The sequence below is a fragment of the Pseudopipra pipra genome, chromosome 14 (assembly GCF_036250125.1).
Source record: "Pseudopipra pipra isolate bDixPip1 chromosome 14, bDixPip1.hap1, whole genome shotgun sequence".
NCBI classification, from domain to species: Eukaryota; Metazoa; Chordata; class Aves; order Passeriformes; family Pipridae; genus Pseudopipra; species Pseudopipra pipra.
The window spans coordinates 15,464,133-15,480,859 of record NC_087562.1 but is presented as its reverse complement, the minus strand read 5'-3'; the positions used below and the strand labels follow the sequence as shown (position 1 = coordinate 15,480,859).

General features: G+C 41.4%; 1 long non-coding RNA gene across 1 annotated transcript in view; it reads left to right on the top strand.

Moving 5' to 3' along the window:
- LOC135422187 (uncharacterized) overlaps positions 1-16,727 on the top strand; it is a 35,323-nt gene that overhangs the window by 5,512 nt on the left and 13,084 nt on the right. The window contains exons 2-3 of the long non-coding RNA XR_010434356.1: positions 15,913-16,054; positions 16,410-16,534. This is a non-coding gene — a long non-coding RNA (uncharacterized LOC135422187). The remainder of the gene's footprint in view (positions 1-15,912; positions 16,055-16,409; positions 16,535-16,727) is intronic.

The window sequence follows — 16,727 nt, the reverse complement described above, 5'->3', positions numbered from 1 at the left end:
CGACAACGGTAAAAAGTCTAAGAAGTCAAAGTCAAACTCTGACGACGAATGCTCTGATCAAGACCAGTAGAGGGGCCCTGCCTTCTGCCAGGAGAAGGAGAGGGACCAAGAAGATAACCGAGTTTACTGGGCTGTGTGGGTTCGATGGCCTGGCACATCGGATCCTCAGAGATACCAGGCCTTGATAGATACTGGAGCCCAGTGTACTGTAATGCCTTCGGAGTATAAGAGTACCGAGACTGTTACTATTTCTGGAGTGACCGGAGGGTCTCAAGAATTGTCAGTGGTAGAGGCAGACATGAGCTTGACGGGAGACCAATGGGAAAAGCGTCCCATTGTGACGGGGCCAGAAGCCCCTAGCATCCTTGGTATGGACTACTTAAGGAGAGGATACTTCAAGGACCCGAAAGGGTACCGGTGGGCTTTTGGTATAGCCTCGGTGATTGAAGAGGAGTCCAAGCAATTGTCTGCCCTTCCTGGCCTCTCAGAAGACCCTTCCATTGTAGGATTACTGCAAGTTAAAGATCAAGAAGTGCCAATAGCCACAACAACTGTGCACAGACGACAGTATCGGACAAACCGAGATGCTGATATATTTTGAATGAAAATAACAATTCTTCTTTCTCCTCCTCTGGGACAGAGAATTCCATGTGAGTGTTCCTAGTTCCAGGAGAACAAGGTACCTCTTCTTTGCCTCCTGGTTACTATTGCTTCCTTAGCCAAGTCCCCAGTTAGGAGCAGGAAAATTAACAGATAGCTATAGTTTTTTATGTTGTCAAATAAGGAAACATATGCATAAATATTCACACACACACACACACATGCACTTATGTATATACAAAAATATGTTCTCCCATCTTGCTTTGGTTTTCTCTTCAGACTTTCTCCATTAGCAAAATTATCCTTTCCCCTCATTTTGTCTTCACTTGTAAAAAAAGGTGTATTTTTACAGCAAGATAATACACAGCTGCAGATGTATCTGGCTTTAAATCTTTGTGGAGAAAAATCTCAGAGAGGTTTTCCATGAAGTGTTTGGGCAAGACAGACAGTGTGCCTGTGACAGCTGAGGGTTTGAGTTTACCAGCTGCTTTGTAGTAACTACTGGAGGTTGGGAATTAGCCACAGTGTGCTTACACTGTAAGCAGGAAAGCCATCAAAGTTTTTGGAATCTTGTTCCATGCACCCTAATGTAGATGAATGGCTCTGTATCTTCTTTTTGAGACTCTCTTCAAACTTAGAAAGACATTTCTGCAATTGCAGTACTAATTGTATGTTTTCAAGATTGTTTTTATTCTCAGCTGGATTTGTCTTTTTTTTTCTTGTGAGATCTCTGGAAAACAATAGAAAGAACCCTCCCTTTTCTCCACCTATTCTTTTGTGCTATTGCCCTGATGGATGTAACCCACATTTTGAGAAATAGGCACTATTCTGTGTTATTACATTTGTTTCAAAATCCTCATCTAAAAGTAGCTTAATTTCTGTAGAGCTGACATTATGATTGATAGGAATTTCTACATCACAGTCAGTAATCCTTAAGAAACTAAATACCTAAGTGGAAACAGTTGTAGTAAGAGCTTTTAACTGTATGTCCATGATAGCTTCACAGTAATGTGGTGACATGTCACCATGACAATGATGTGACATGTCATCTCACACAGTGACATGTGACAGCCACAGAGTAACTCTGGCACAATGGGATAAATCACAGTTTGTGTGTAACTGTGATCGACTTTCTGGCTGCTGATCCAGTTCTGGTACAGACACAACAATTCTGGCTTCTAATTAACTCCAAACCCTGCTGTTTCCAATCAACTGGACAACTCATAGTAGGGTGGGTGATGATGTTAAGAGAGATGTGAGGGAGGTGAATTTATTTGTATAGAAATCTTCAGCATGGGCCTGGTAATGGGCTTTTCTTCTTGATGAAGGGTCCTGTTTGGTCCTTGCCCTGCAAGAACCACAGTTATGCTGAACTTTGGTAAGACTGGGAAGCTGGGCTGCTTCCCAGCCTCATCTCTCTGCTTCTCAGAAGTCAGGCTGGTCTGCTGGTACTATCCAAATGAAGCAGCCTTTCCTGCTTGTTTGAAAACATCCAAACATGTCATTGTTGTGAGGGCTGCGTGACAGTCAGACCTGAAGCAGCAGGGATGAGCTTTCACAAATGACTTCATGTTCTAACTCCCCTCCCATCTCTCCAGATCCACACTGTGTCCTTCCCATCCCCATGGTGCCTGTAGACTTAGAAGATGATCTTTGTGTGAGACCCCCAAAGTTTTTAGTCTAATGAATGTGAGGACTGATTTATTTTTTTTATTCTTTATAATTCTCCAGTCCCATTCAAGGACTATGTAACTGTAGTCACATTTGAAGATCAGTGTTTATATAGAGAGTGAGCTCTATTGTGGTTGCTAAGAGCTAGATTTGAAGGAGATGTAATGCTGTAATGCTGACCACTGCAAAGCTGGCACATAGGGGGTCTCTCACTGCAGACCCAGCACCTCCTGCATGCAGCCTCCCAGCTCAGACCTGTGAGGAGTTTGGAATAATCTCCATGGTCAGACACAGTCATGTTCGACTGTAAGCCAGAATTACACTGGAATTTATTACAGTGCATTCAGTGTCCCAGCTAACACTCAGCTGCAAGTGTGGGCACAGCAATGGACTAAGTCAGCTTTATAAATTTTAGAGAGACACTGACTTTTGTCTGTCTGGCTTGTAGGGTGGGTGCAGCCATTGTATGAATATTAGCAGTGACGTCTGTAGAAGCTGGTTCACTACAGAAAAGTGGTTTCACTCAACACGAGACAGAGAACCAGCTTGAATATGGCACTGTAGCCCACATGTGAGATGAGAAAAGAGGAACACCTCTTCATTCTGATATAAAAAAAAACCAAACAAAAAAAAAACTTGTATATTTTTCTGTGTGGTGAAACTGTTTCAATGTACTTCTACAGTGTTGGATAAGGTTGTCTACAGGGAAAAATATGGATTGGGCTTTGCTCCCATAGACGTGGCTCTGTTTATAGAATCACAGACTGGTTTGGGTTGGAAGGGACCTTAAAGATCATGTGGTTCTAAGCCCCCTGCCATGGGTAGAGACACTTTCCACTAGATCATGTTGCTCAGGGCCCCATCCAACCTGGGCTTGAACACTTCCAGGGATGAGACATCCAACCTCTCTGGGCAACCCGCTCCAGTGCCTCACCACCCTCTGAGTAAAGAATGCTTCTGGAAGCAGAGCACCCCTGTTGCTCCTCACATCAGGCCCAGTGTTTTGGTATTGTGCAGGGTGTGCTCTGAGAGAAACTTTGCAAAAGCAAGGGAACACTGTCTTCAACCTGGCTGGGATGGTATGTGGGATAGATGCTGAGCTCTGCATTGCTGCCAAGGCACACAAACAGTTCTGCCTGTATACGCACATGCACACATACACACAGAGTTTTTGGTATCCAAAGGACTTGGAAGTCCAAAAGAAAAGTCCAGCTGGATCAGTTAATTCAGCAGCATGCTTAAACTCTATCTGAATAATTTTTTTCTCTTAATTTTCCACTATAATATTTTTAAATAATTTCTGTAAGATAATTGCCAGTACAAAACATACTATATGTATGAATAGCCCCATGAAGTTCTGGTATGTATATTTTATTGGCATTTAGGATATGTGTGTGTAGTATTTGCTATTCACAAATAACAGAACTTACCTAAACTTGGGCTGGTAAACTTTTATACCACTTTTTCTCTCTCCCTCCTCATCTTTCTATCTCTATAGGAATCATGACAATAGAGAACTCCACTGCCAGTACAATTTCAACTTCACAGTAACCTCAGTTGACATGATGATTTGAGATATTCACGGTTATGGCTATGTCAGGCTCTTCACAAGCTTCAGCTAGTGGGATACCTCCTTCAGTTGACAGATGACTTGCCAGAAAATACAAGGGGATCTTAAATTTTAGTTCTCCCTCTGCTTTGTTCCATAATTTAATCTCTTAATTGACATGCAGAGTATGTCCCTTTATTTAATGAGCTGTGTGGTGACCTACACTGGGTTTTAGTAAAGATCTTGATAAAGGCTCACCATGTGAGAGCTCAGCAAGCGCTGAGAAAAGGTGAGTGAAGAACTATAAAAATCAAGGTTAAAAGCAGTAAGACTTTTTGCTAAACTTAAGGTATAAGACCTGCTCTTTTAGTGATGTGAAAAGACTTCAAGACCTTTAGATTTACCAGGGTATACCCAAGCCAAGGTGGTGTGAGGGGACAAGCTGGTGTGTCATCTGCAAAAGCTGAATGTTCAAATCTTTCAGTTCTTCTTCCACCACTTTCTGGGTTCACTTCCCAGTACAGTGGGTGCCTGCTAAGTCTTTGCTTCAGACCGTTATCTCCACCAGAAGTGGACCTTTATCTTCAAAGCAGCATTCAGGAATGTCAGAACATGGGGGTCATCTCGGTCTCCTGGTCAGGCTGCTGGGTTCAAAGCTGGAGGGAGGGGAAGTTTGCAAACAGACAGGCTATGATGGCCCCACCTTGTGCTGAGAGGCTCTGGACAAGAAGGAAAGACCTGATGGACTTGGAACAGCCCCTATGGAGCATCCAGCAGGTCACTAAAATGCTGCAGGGCACAGGGGCTCTGGGCACTGTGTCCTGGCCCAGGCAACACTGCACCCTGGCAGCTATAGAGTCTAGAGGGTGGTTCTCCCTGTCTGGGCATGAATCCCAGCAGGGGAGCCTGGCAGGGATTTTTACAGATTTTTTCATTACTCCAGCTCTCTCCAGACATAAGAAATCCCAACAAAGGTGTGCAGAGTGCTGAACTCCAAGTTATATGTACAAACTCTGTGCTTGAAAGCAAAGGGATAACCCAAAGTTTTAGGTGTGAGCCTAAAAAGCTGGGAAACAGTTACCTCCTGAAATGTAGGTAATGATCATTGCTGTGAAAGCTGAGAAAAATCTGCTTGGTAAGCAAGCACTCTAAAAAAGTCAAAGCATTAAGATGGTTTAATTGGCTTAATTTACTTCCTGTTACTTTAAAGTATGCCTGTTTGAGCCCTGACATTACAGCACTTCAAGATGCTCCCTCTCTGATGCTGCATCAAAGCAGTGTTGAAGCAAGACGGGCTGTAGTTTAAAGTGGCAGCTCTAAAAATTACGGTTCTCCTCTTGCCCTCCTTAACTCCCAGCAGCAAAATCCCAGCCCGATTAGCAGACTGATTTATTTTACATAAAAATAGTAATCTCCCTTTTTGCTCGTCTCCTCCCAGTTGGTGAATTCCATTCCTGACATCTGCAATTTCATCTGGATACTGTTCTATTTTTCCTCCACACCCCACCTTCAATGCATATCGAATTGCTGGGTGCTGTTAAGTATCTGCTATATTTCACTGCAGAAGTGGGTGCATTTGGATGATGAATTGAATATTTCCTATATATGAATAATCTTCAATATCCTGCTTATATCCTTTGGGGTGAAACACATTATGGGTCACATTTTAAAACTGTTTAGGTGCTTTGTTCAAATCAGGCATTTAAACAGGTTTAAAAATCTTCCCTTCTGATACTGACTTTTATTTATTATTACCTTGTCGCAGTTTCTAATTCAATTAATTAATTTTATGTGGCAGTAAAGGAGAAAGATTAAGGCACAATTAGTGTGGAGTCTTCTACCCCTCAGTACACCCAAGATGAAGGCCATCTCAGGGGTGTTGGCATGGCCATGGCAGTGTAGAGCCAGGCCTGATGGCAGCAGCCAGAAGGATAACGTACTGTGGGATAGCAGGGAAAAGGTAGGAGGGCAATATTTTCCTCTTTGCCTTCCTGTGGTTCTTGTGCATGAAGGAAGCTGCTTTGCCACTTTTCCCATCAAACAAAGCTCACTCACTCAGATTTCAAAGCCTGTGAAAAATCTTGGAGGTTTCAAAATGACTTTGCAAAACCTCCATTTTTTGACTTTTTGATGAAGTGAGGGGATTTGCTTGCTCCTGTCTTCCTGAGCTCTGGATCGTCAGCGCACCCTGGGGTCTGTGTCTCCAGTCTCTGGTGCCAGAGGTGGCTCTGAGGGGCAATAGTCTGCCACCCCAGGGGGGTGGGCAGGGAGAGGACAGGGACAAGAACAGCCCTGGCTGTGTGTTAGTTGCTTCCAGAGTGGGGCCTGAGGGTGGCTTTTGAAGAGATCATACTTTGCCAGGATGAAGTTCAAGTAATTTTCCAACTTTGTTTATGTTAAAGTGTAGTCGGACCTTAGACTAAAGCTGGGATGATCATTTTTCTTGTCCTGGTTTCTAACAAGCTCAGGTGTACTTGCAAAAAGCTCCCTTGAAGACCCTATTGACTGTAAGAGCATCACATTTCATGTTTGCTGAAATACTCTGTCACCCCCTCACGATCAAAGTGACATTGGAGATATGAATGGGGTCATCCAACTTGCCAAACATTTTGGAAGTGAGAGTGAAAAAGGCTTTCCTTTTCAGAGGATGCTTAGAGGTGAAAAGGTAGAGAGCAGCAACTCCTGAAATCACTTCAGTGTGGAGGTGGTGTTTGAGGAACACAAGGTGAGGGATCTAGATCTGCAGTAGGACTGGTTGAAATGCTTTGTGCATCCCAAGAGGAAGAGGGGAAGAGGGAGTGAGAGAAAAGAGAAAGAGGCATTATATCAAAACCAGGTGATCTTTGTCTAGCATTGAGCTGAAAGTTTTGCTCAGCATTAATCATACTAGAAACCAATTTCCATCCTCCTGTATTACAGATTTCAGGAAAAAAGGGCATTTGGAAAGAAGAAAAATGCAAAGAAACTTGACTGAGGTATTTAATGCTGTGAATACATAGTGAAAACCAATCAGTTCTTCCTTTTCATGTTCAGTTCTAATACAGCAACAACCTGTCATTCACTAAAATTAATTTAAAACAAATGAGAGGATATCTTTCTTCACCCAGTGTGTCCCCAGCCTCTGAAATTCCCTACCACAACAGGCCATAAGGACGACTAGTGTAGCTGGAAAAGCTACAGAGGTTTGTGTCCAAATACCATTATTTACAGTTATACTTCCTAAAATAAGAGTGAGCTAACCACAGCTTATGTTCAGAGTCTGCAGTGATCTCTGCACTATGAAAATATTTGGCCTTGTGGGTGCTCCAAGATGGCAGACAGTTCTACTATTCTTAGGTGTTTCCATAGTTTTGTTACTTTTGTGGCGTGTTGAGTTTCATTTTTTAATGCATCCTTTCCCTTTATAAACCACTGCATTTTTTAAAGATGTCTGAGATTTGCTGTTAAACTTCCTTTCAGCAGAAAGTTTTTTGCTCCATGCTGTAAACAGCTGCATGAAAATTGAATATAAGATGCTAAAGATTGATAGGCACAACTGATTGCTGTTCCAAATGAGAATACAAAGCACTAAGACACTGAGAAATCAAATTGATGACCTGTAAAAAATAAGTTCCGATTAAGAAATATCAGGTTGAGAGAAATTCCTGAAAGCAAGGAGACAAGGGAAGATGAAATACTTTTGAGAGTGAATGATGAAGTTGTTGGTTATGAGTAATTCTGAATTCCCTTTACAGTCTGTTACAGCACATCAGATCTATGGCTGATCAGAAAAAAATCCTGTATTGTGGCCAGGGATGTGTCAGCACTTGGGTGATTAGTAAAAATTTGTGTTTGTTCTTTGGCTTTTCTGCATAGGCAGGTACTGAATATCTACACATTCTCCTTCCCCAACTGCACCCCCAGCAAAGGAGTATCTTTGAGCATGCACAGGAATCATCCCACGTGTTCCTATAGAAAACACTGCATTATTGTCTTCTTCAATAGTAGCTCAGTTTATCTAGGACATCCGATTGGATACTGTAAAATTTAGGGTATTGCTTTATGAAGACTCTCTGAGGGGAGCTTATGGACATGTTTTGGGGTTTGGTTTCAAGAACCTGACCCTGCAGACACTTATTGGCATGAATCTTAAGTATATGAGTATGGCCATTAAGGTCAATAGCACTTTTTGCATGACTAAGGCTCACCTAAGAAATTATTTGCAGGGCTGAGTCCCCAGCTTGTTAACTCTTTGGTAGACAGACTCATCTCTCTCTAAGAATGCTGTTGGGCCCTCTAAAAGCCAGACCATGGTCCAGGCCTTCAAAAACAAGGGCTGTGTCAGTGCACACTCAAGACTTTGTCTCTTTGTGTTTATGATAATTGCAGAAGCAAAAACCCCTAGGGCTATAGAGGTAAGTGAGCAAACCTGACTTTCTTGGATGCCTCTTTGTAATTTTACTTGCCTCTGCTTCTGGTGCAATGCTTGTCCCTCCAGCTGTATCAGCACAGCAGAAAAACAGTGTAAATCAGGCCTTGATGTCTTTTGGAGAGGGTGAATTTTGATCTCAAAAATAGCTTAAGAGGAGTAGAAATTGAAGATAAGTTCCTTTACTCTGATATGGATTTTCATTTGATTTTTACTGTATGTTTTCAAAAAGAACTGACAGTGTGTTTGTTCAACTGAGTATATATGATGTTATAATTGTTTTGTTTAGTACTGTAAATATTACATGTGATTAATCTTGTTCATGCTGGAAAGGTATTTGAGTTTCTTACCAGACAGTATATATTTAAGGTTTGCTTTATTTATGTGGAGAAAATGACAAATACTGTAGCTGAGGGAACAGAAAAAAAGAGAGTGGTGCACTAAAAAGGAAAAAAAAAGGTTGGAAACTGGGAAGCAGTGCTGCTGTGCTGTGCTTGGGATGGGGGTGACACTGTGTTGTGGAGGGTCAGAGCTAAAGATTGCTGGCAACTGTCACATCCAACCTACGATAACAGAGAAACTAACAGGAGCTCGAGGAGCAGGATGTGACCCTAAAGGCTAAGGAGAATAAGCCAGGGAGCCTGGAGGAGACGTCTTCCCTAGAGTTTAAATCTTTTGTAAATAGCTTGTTCCATCACAAGTACTGATACCATGACCCTGAGCTATTGAAGTTGCTGCTTTCAATAGATCCTGGAGGCTCCATTAATACTGCTAGATCATTCACACAAGATGACATGATATTCCTTTCCTTTCTTTTTTCCTTTTTTTTTTTTTTTGTATTTCCTGAGCAGTGTGCACTCAGGAAAAAAAGGAAAAAAACCCAACCCAGCCAGCCTTCTCCAAGAGTGCATCTACTTAAAATGTAATAATAAATTGCACCCCATTAGGGTTAAAATAAACACAGCTACAGCCCTGCCATACTTTTGGGAAACACCACTGTTCTATTTTATTTTAATACTGCAGGACTGTTTTGCTCTCACTCCACACCAGCCTCACAAATCACTGGTGCAGTGCTCTCACTAACTTGTCTGTATTATGTTCATTTTCTGGGTGGCAATAAATATTAGAATAAAATAAACTAAAGACTGCTGGCTGGGGCTCTGTTAGCTATCTTTATGGTTTCCACGGCAGCTGAATGACAGCTCAGGCTGGAAGCAAGCGGCCCCTTTTCACCAAGTAAATTTAGCCTTGGGAAGGATGAACATCTTCTAACTCTTGAGCTGTGATGGTTGATGCCAGTCAGTAAATCAGTCAGATTTTAATTATCGGACACATGACAGGGAGCAGTGACAGGCGGCAGTCCACTGGAGAGCATTCCTTCAAAGCAGCTTTAAAAACAGAACAGCACTTGAAGAGGAAAACCAAGTGAACAGAACACAGTCACAGCTGAATTGCAGGACATTAATAGCATGATGGAATTCCCTTCCTGATAATTTTAACTGCTTCTTGGCCACAGCCTTCCAGACCTAATACAGCTTTACTGGGAATTTATTTTTTCGAAACCCCGTTTTTACAGACCTGTGGTTTTTAATAGAGTTTCACACAGTCACTTGCATAAGCAGCTGTTTGGTGCAAAGAAAGCAGTGACAGATTTATAAGGCAGCAAAACCTGCTAATTGGATAGATGAAATTGCATTTTTGACAGTGTCCCCTCTATGAAAATTGGTAACATACCTCACAATGATTTGCATATGTAAGAACTTGGTTATTTATTATACTTTGCCTTTTATGTTAATCCTATGATTAATTCTTGGGTAATTACCTACAAACACCTCCCTGGAAGCCTCTTTAGATAACATGGGCTTGGTGGTTAGTGAAAGGTTATGGGAATTTTGCAAAATCTATTTAGACAATTCTCAGGATATTTAGAAACACTTTGTCAATGTGTATTTGGGGAAAACTGGGGAATGTCTAAATATTAGCTAGATTTTTTTTTTTTTTTTAAGAGCCATTAAGAGAATCAAAGTCATTTTTGGAAAATATCATTAAGCTAATAAAAATCTTAAGAGAAAATGCAAAAATAATAATAATATTAACAACAACAATAATAACAATATCAACTACAACAAAGCTCTTAGCTATTCAAAATATATTAATGATCTACCTTTCTAAGTGGGCAGCTTGCCATTATCTGTTAATTGCAATGCGTGAAAAGGAAACTGAAGTGTGGCCTTAAACTGTTCTGCTGTTTCTCTGGCCCTGGTTTAAGTTCATTGTTTAGGCTCCCACTCTGGAATGGAGAGGAAGCCTTTGATCACCCTGGGTTGCAGGGGATGCTGTACAGCCTCTCACAGTACCTGCACACTGCCACAGTGCACAGGGAGAACTGTCCCCTCACACAGACCCCTTCGATGTACCAACAAGGCAGCACAATTCAGCACAGCTTAGACTCTGCTGAGGGTATGTGGAGCTGTGAAAATAAAACTAATATTTGACTTATTCTCAATGAAGATCAATAATTTTTTCAACGAGTCACCCACAACCACATACTAATAGTCCATGCTTTAGAATTGGACCACTCTTCTTCTACGAAAATAAATGTCTTTTCTACTGTCAGAAAAATCACTCAGCATTTGTAAATGAGTCCCTTTTCCCAATGGGAATCATACTGTGCACTTGAACTCTGAGTTGTTTTTGATGTTCTAGGCTAGGCTTCAAAAATAATTTTAATTTAGAGGCTTCTGTGGGAAGAGCTTTATAATAGGAATGCAGGTTTTCAACGAGTACATAACTGCTCAGCATTGTTGGAGTTTCTTGGTAATCATCTTCACAAAGCTAAAACGCTTCATTTTTATTATTTGTTTTATAAAAAGAAATCTGTAGATTGTCAAATGTTCGAGTTTCCTTGTTTTGTTTCGTTTCTAAAAGAAACAGAGGAAAGGAAAAGTACCATTTTTTTCAAATGCCTTTATTTTCCAATCAGGTAATTCAAACATCCTCCCCAGCTGACAGGAACTGAGACTTAACCAGTACCTACCCAAAACAGGTTTGTCTAGTAATTGTCAGCTTGCAGTTGTCCACGGTTCTTAAAGTGTTGAATATGCAATTATTTCTGTTTAAATAAATCGTGGGCCAAAGACAAGGATCAGAGCCTGCTGTACAGGACACTACACTGCATGTTCTGGTTATAAGAGGATAACTCAGCATTCATGGGAGTGCCATTTTCCCACTCAAAGTTAGTGGAAAAAGACATGAAGTGCAGTAACAGAGGATAAACCCTTTCTCTGGCTCTGTATCTTTCTTCCAGCTGTTAAACTGCACTGGAAGACAGTTAGAAATACATGGGAATGCTCCTTTCCCTGGAAAACAATTGCTGCAGTGACATTTTCTGGCTATAGGTGGGAGGGTGTGAAGATGTGCTCGCTTGGGAAAGGTGTCACCCTGGTGATGGTGAATGGGGAAAGATTGTTCCTGAAACAAAACCAAGCACAGCTCACTGTGAGGGTTTTTGTGAGCGTCCAGGTTTGTTGAGTTTAGGAGAATCATTCATGCCTCATTTGATTCCATTTGTAAATAGGGATGCATTTGAGACTGGCATTAGTGAAATGTAGAGCAGAATCTGGACCACATGTGTTAAGTTCACTAGAGGATATTCATCTAGTCAGGACGAGTTGGTTTATTATGTTGTTCAGATGTATAAAGCAGGTTATTCAGGTGACTTAAATAATAAGCTGTAATTCCTACAGAAAACACAGATTTGTAAGCAGACAGCAATATATGCCAGTGTTTTACTATGATTATTAAATTCTGCGGGAAATGCATCGCATAATCCATACCCTTTGTGGTTTTTTATTTCTGTGTGAACAAGAGGATGTTATGGCTGCAGATAAAGAAAGAAATCATCCAGCACCGAGTTTGATGTACAAACACCACCCCTTTATAAGGCAGCACCTTCTGGCTGGGGGACAAATAACCCAGACAAAGAAATAGCCCTTTCGGAAATACGGGAAGGTAATGGAACAAGAGAAAACAGATGAACTGAGGTCTTTTGCTGGCATAAGTCAACATAGCTTCATTGGGATGGAATCAGGTAGAGATATTTTTTGGAGAATTCTGCAGATTTCAGGAAAGAAAAGCCAGTGGAACTGAGAGGAGATTCCATATATTATTGGAAGCATATGACATCCAGGAAAGACAGCTTTCTTTAACTAGGATTTAATATTAAGGAAAGTTTGTGTGGATTTCTAAGGAAAACACACTACAGTGAATGGCAAAGTGATATTATTCACTAATACCAGATAAAAGATAAATTATATCTTACCAAATGTGACAACCAAGTCCTCTCATTACAGGCAGTATTTTCACAGTCATATTTTCCTATTCCTGGGGTTTTAGTTGACAGTGAAATATATAATCATATACTTCAGTATTCAAAGAACCAGCTTATGATATGCTGTTCCTCATCTGTGCAAAGAGAACGGTTTCTGGGAGTTTTTCTTCTCTTATTGGAGTATTTTGCAGTAGATAAGGAGAGAGAAACATGGGAAATCTAAGATTAAGCCCCTAATTTAAACTAGAGTGTGCCTAACTGCCAAATTTGGAATAGAGTCTGAGACATCCAGGCAAGGTTTGGTTTAGAAATAGAGTCCAGGAAAAATATCTGCATACAGATTTAGGTCTGAGCCTCTCTCAGGTGTCACTCTGCTTGAAAGTTTGCCGGAGAGGGAAGAGGAGGTGGTTGCAGCTGCCTTGGACTGGATGTTTTCCTGCTGCAAAGGGCAGGGTGAGAGCCACTGCCTGTGACAGGGGTCTTGTGGTGGTTACCTTCACCTTGATCTGTACACTGACCAATGCAAACTGGGCACCAATGCTACCATTTTAATAAGGATTCTCAGCCACTCTGTACTATGATGCAGATGCTCAAGGCAAGTTGTAAAGGAGGGCAGAACCCATATCTGTTTGAACAAAATGTTTCCAGTGTGTGTCACTCAAGTTGTTCACTTTGCCCTTTTCCCCTGCATTTCTTTCTCTTAAAAGAGGGCTTAAATTGTGTTTATAAATTGCATTAACTAAGTCTAATAACAGCCTTTGAGAGGTAGAAGCTCTCTTCACCCACCACTAACATGCAGCTGCTCTTTTAATAGTGAATAAGAAGGCTACTATAGAGTTCAGAGCAGAAAATAAACACTATCTTAGGCAGTTGGAAGCGTAGGTAGGCAGAGAAGAGCTGGAAAGTGTCCAGAAGGCTGCTGCACAGAGAAAACGGCCAGGAACTCTGGTTTACATCTTATCTGAAGGCTTACTCCATTAGCAATAAAGTTCCTCCCTTCATACCATGCTTGGTCATATTGGCCCATAAAGAAACATGAGACCTCTTGAATCACTCTCCCCACTTCCTGCAACACCCAAGTCTGTTTTGGAGATATAGACTGGACTTGACACCACTTACATCTCAATTCTTATAAAGTCTTAAGACTTTAAAAATCACCTTGACAAATGAAAAAACAATCAGTGACCAAAACTAGAAATTTTAAGTTTTATTGCCAGCCTCAACCGCAACAGTTCAAAAAGTTTCTCCTAACTCTGGGTTTATCAAATCAAGGCCTTACTGTTTCCAGGATAATCTGTTTTGGGAAGGATGAAGTATCTGTGAGACTGCATTTAGTTGGGGCAATTTAGCATTTAGTTCAGCAAATCTGAGCTCAGCATTAGGACTTTTTAAAAATGGAGCTGAGTTTTTTTAGTTCTTAACAGGACAAATGCAAACCCAGTTAATCCAGCCATCAGAAAACTTTTGGTAAGCTTAAATTTAGAGTGTGAACATGTAGTTGTGCAGTGGTAACTCCACTTTTCTTTTGTTAGTCTCATGACAACAGCAGAAGACAGAATGCAAGGGAAAATGGCTGGAATTGCAGGAGTCTTCTGCCCTCTGCAACCTGCACACAGTCACACCTTGGTGCAGGAGAAGGAGGAGGAGGTGGCACAGCTGCAGTAGGAAAATATCCACTCTATTCTATCCAAAAGAGAAGGATTTAAACTTGTCTCTTGCTATTATTAAAGCAGAAACTTTGCAGAAGCAAGAGCAATTGTGTGCTGCAGAACTTTATGTATACCTGAGCATTTAGAACGCTTCTGAGACAGGAATAGGTGCCAGAAGCTGTCTGATATATTTTTGGGTGGCATTAAATTAGCTTCACTTGCAAAAAAAGAAATGATTTGGTAGAGAAAACTATATACATCAATGGAAAAGAAGTGGTCAGATGGGAAAGTATAATATGACTGGCTTAGGCAAAAGGCCTTTTTTCCCAATTACAATTAATTTCAGTGGACTTGGGCCTACAAGCCCCTGGCCTTGGGCACTTTTCACATCATAACAGTTGTGGGGAGGGAAAATGCAGAGATGAAATGCAGCCATTCAAAACTAGCCCAAAGCTGTTCTAGCAAATAGACAGACTTTTCTCATTTTCATGAAACCATTGAATATATGAATTTCACTGGATTCACTTTCTTGTGCCAAAGAAGTCAACATAGTTCATTCTGGCATGTTCAAAATTGGAAGGATCTGATTGACAGAAGAGGGAGATGGCAGATTCAGAATATTCAAATCTTGCTGTTGCACAGTTCACTGCAATACAAAAGATACACACACAAAGAAATACTGCTGACAGTCCATCCATTGCACTGTGCCATATATAGTTTACATTCCCTTTAAATTTTTTTGGTGGTTTTCTATTTTACTGCCTCATAATTATCTTTTAAACTTCATATTATATTTTCATATTTTAAACTAGATTCCTCATGGGTCATTTTTTTTAAAAATTAGAGCCATGCAGTGTTTTTCTTCTTTTATGGAACATATTTTTTCTTCCAGAAAAGGTCTTTCTCACTAAGTTTTAATTTTCCGGACTGAGTAGGTCCAAAAATAAAACTTACCTCAAATCAAGTGTGTTTTTTGAGAATATGCAGGATTTTGACTTGGAACCAACAGGAAGCAAACATATGAATCCCCAGTGAAGAGCATTGGACCAACACCCACACTTAAGTAGTGCACTGAGACATGGTATACAGACATCCAAATTATCTTTAAAGAAAATTATCCTTAAACAAACTGGGATATTTATTGGAAGCCCTGCCCATGGGGATGTGATTCTTCATACAGGTATTTTACCCTATTTCTCTACAGAACATAGTGCCCCAAGACTTGCCACAACCCACAGAAGGAGCTGAGCCCTGAAAACCCTGCCAGGTTTTTTGAGAGGCTAAACAAAGCAGTGCTAAACGAAGCAGTGCTCTTCAAGGCAGGAGAGGTGCTCAGTATGCAAGTGCCCCTGTGACAGTGTTGGGCTGTGATACCCCCTGGCCCCTCATGCAGCCCCACTCTCTGCAGAGACTCATCCTGTGCAGCTCAGCTCCATTGGATAGTTCACGGGGGAAAGGGACAAACATGTGACTCCTGTTTTTTCTCTTATCCTCCTCTCCCAGGCATCTGTTGAAGGACTGTTTCACATTGAAACTTTTTAATAATAAATGTGTACGTTGCTATGTGTTTATGTCGGTGAGGGCCAAGCCAAAGGCAATGCAGATTGGTGTTGACCCACAGTTGCTGTGGGATTTTGCAGTCAGGGACCCTTTCCTGTGGGAAGGTGGTAGAAGTAACCCTTTGCTTCTTCTCTTCTTTGTGCAGGTGACATGGAGACCTTCCCTGGGTGCTCCCCTGAGAAGGAAGCCCTGACCCACCCAGGGAGGCCAGCCCAAAAAGGAGGACAGCTGGGAGATGAACAGATCTCCTCCACACTCCTGTCTATGTCTGGGAAAATGGCTTTCAGGTAGGGTTCTGGTAGAGAACTGAATGTGAGTGTGCATCCGGGGAAGCGAAGGGGTGGGAAATTCCGAGATTTCTGTTAAATCACGTGATCCGTTTGGTGTGGGTAAGAAATATAATTTTTTTCTGCAGGGGAGTGAGAAATCAGGAACAAATTTCATCCCAATGGAGGCACTGCAGGCAAATCAAACATTAGGAGAGCATGTGTAGATGCATTCCACATGTATGGATGTATTCCACGTGTATAGATTTATTCTTTTGAGGTTCCCTTCAGCTGACCATACACATGGTGGAAGCCATGGTTGGTAAAGGTTTCAAGTATGTTATGAAATTAGGGTCTCTATTCTTGCATTTCTCAGCTCTGAGGCACTCCCCAAGTAACTTGAGTCGTGGCAGTGTGAGTCCTCAAAGCTCAGTCCAGCAGCCAGAGACCATCAGGTGATGAATGAATCCTGTCTGGACTCCGGCTTTGTAAGGAAAGCAGGTGAGTCCTGTCTGGTCCTGAGTTCAGTTAGAACACTTCAAACAGCACCAGCTAATACATCTTCTCATCTCCTGCTTTATTTGCCATTAGGCAATCCTTCCTCAGGCTTTCTTGTGTTCTGCATAGTCGTTCATTTGAACTGCCATTCTCTTTGGCAAGCTGCAGGATTTTCAAACGCAGGTTAAAGCAGGTA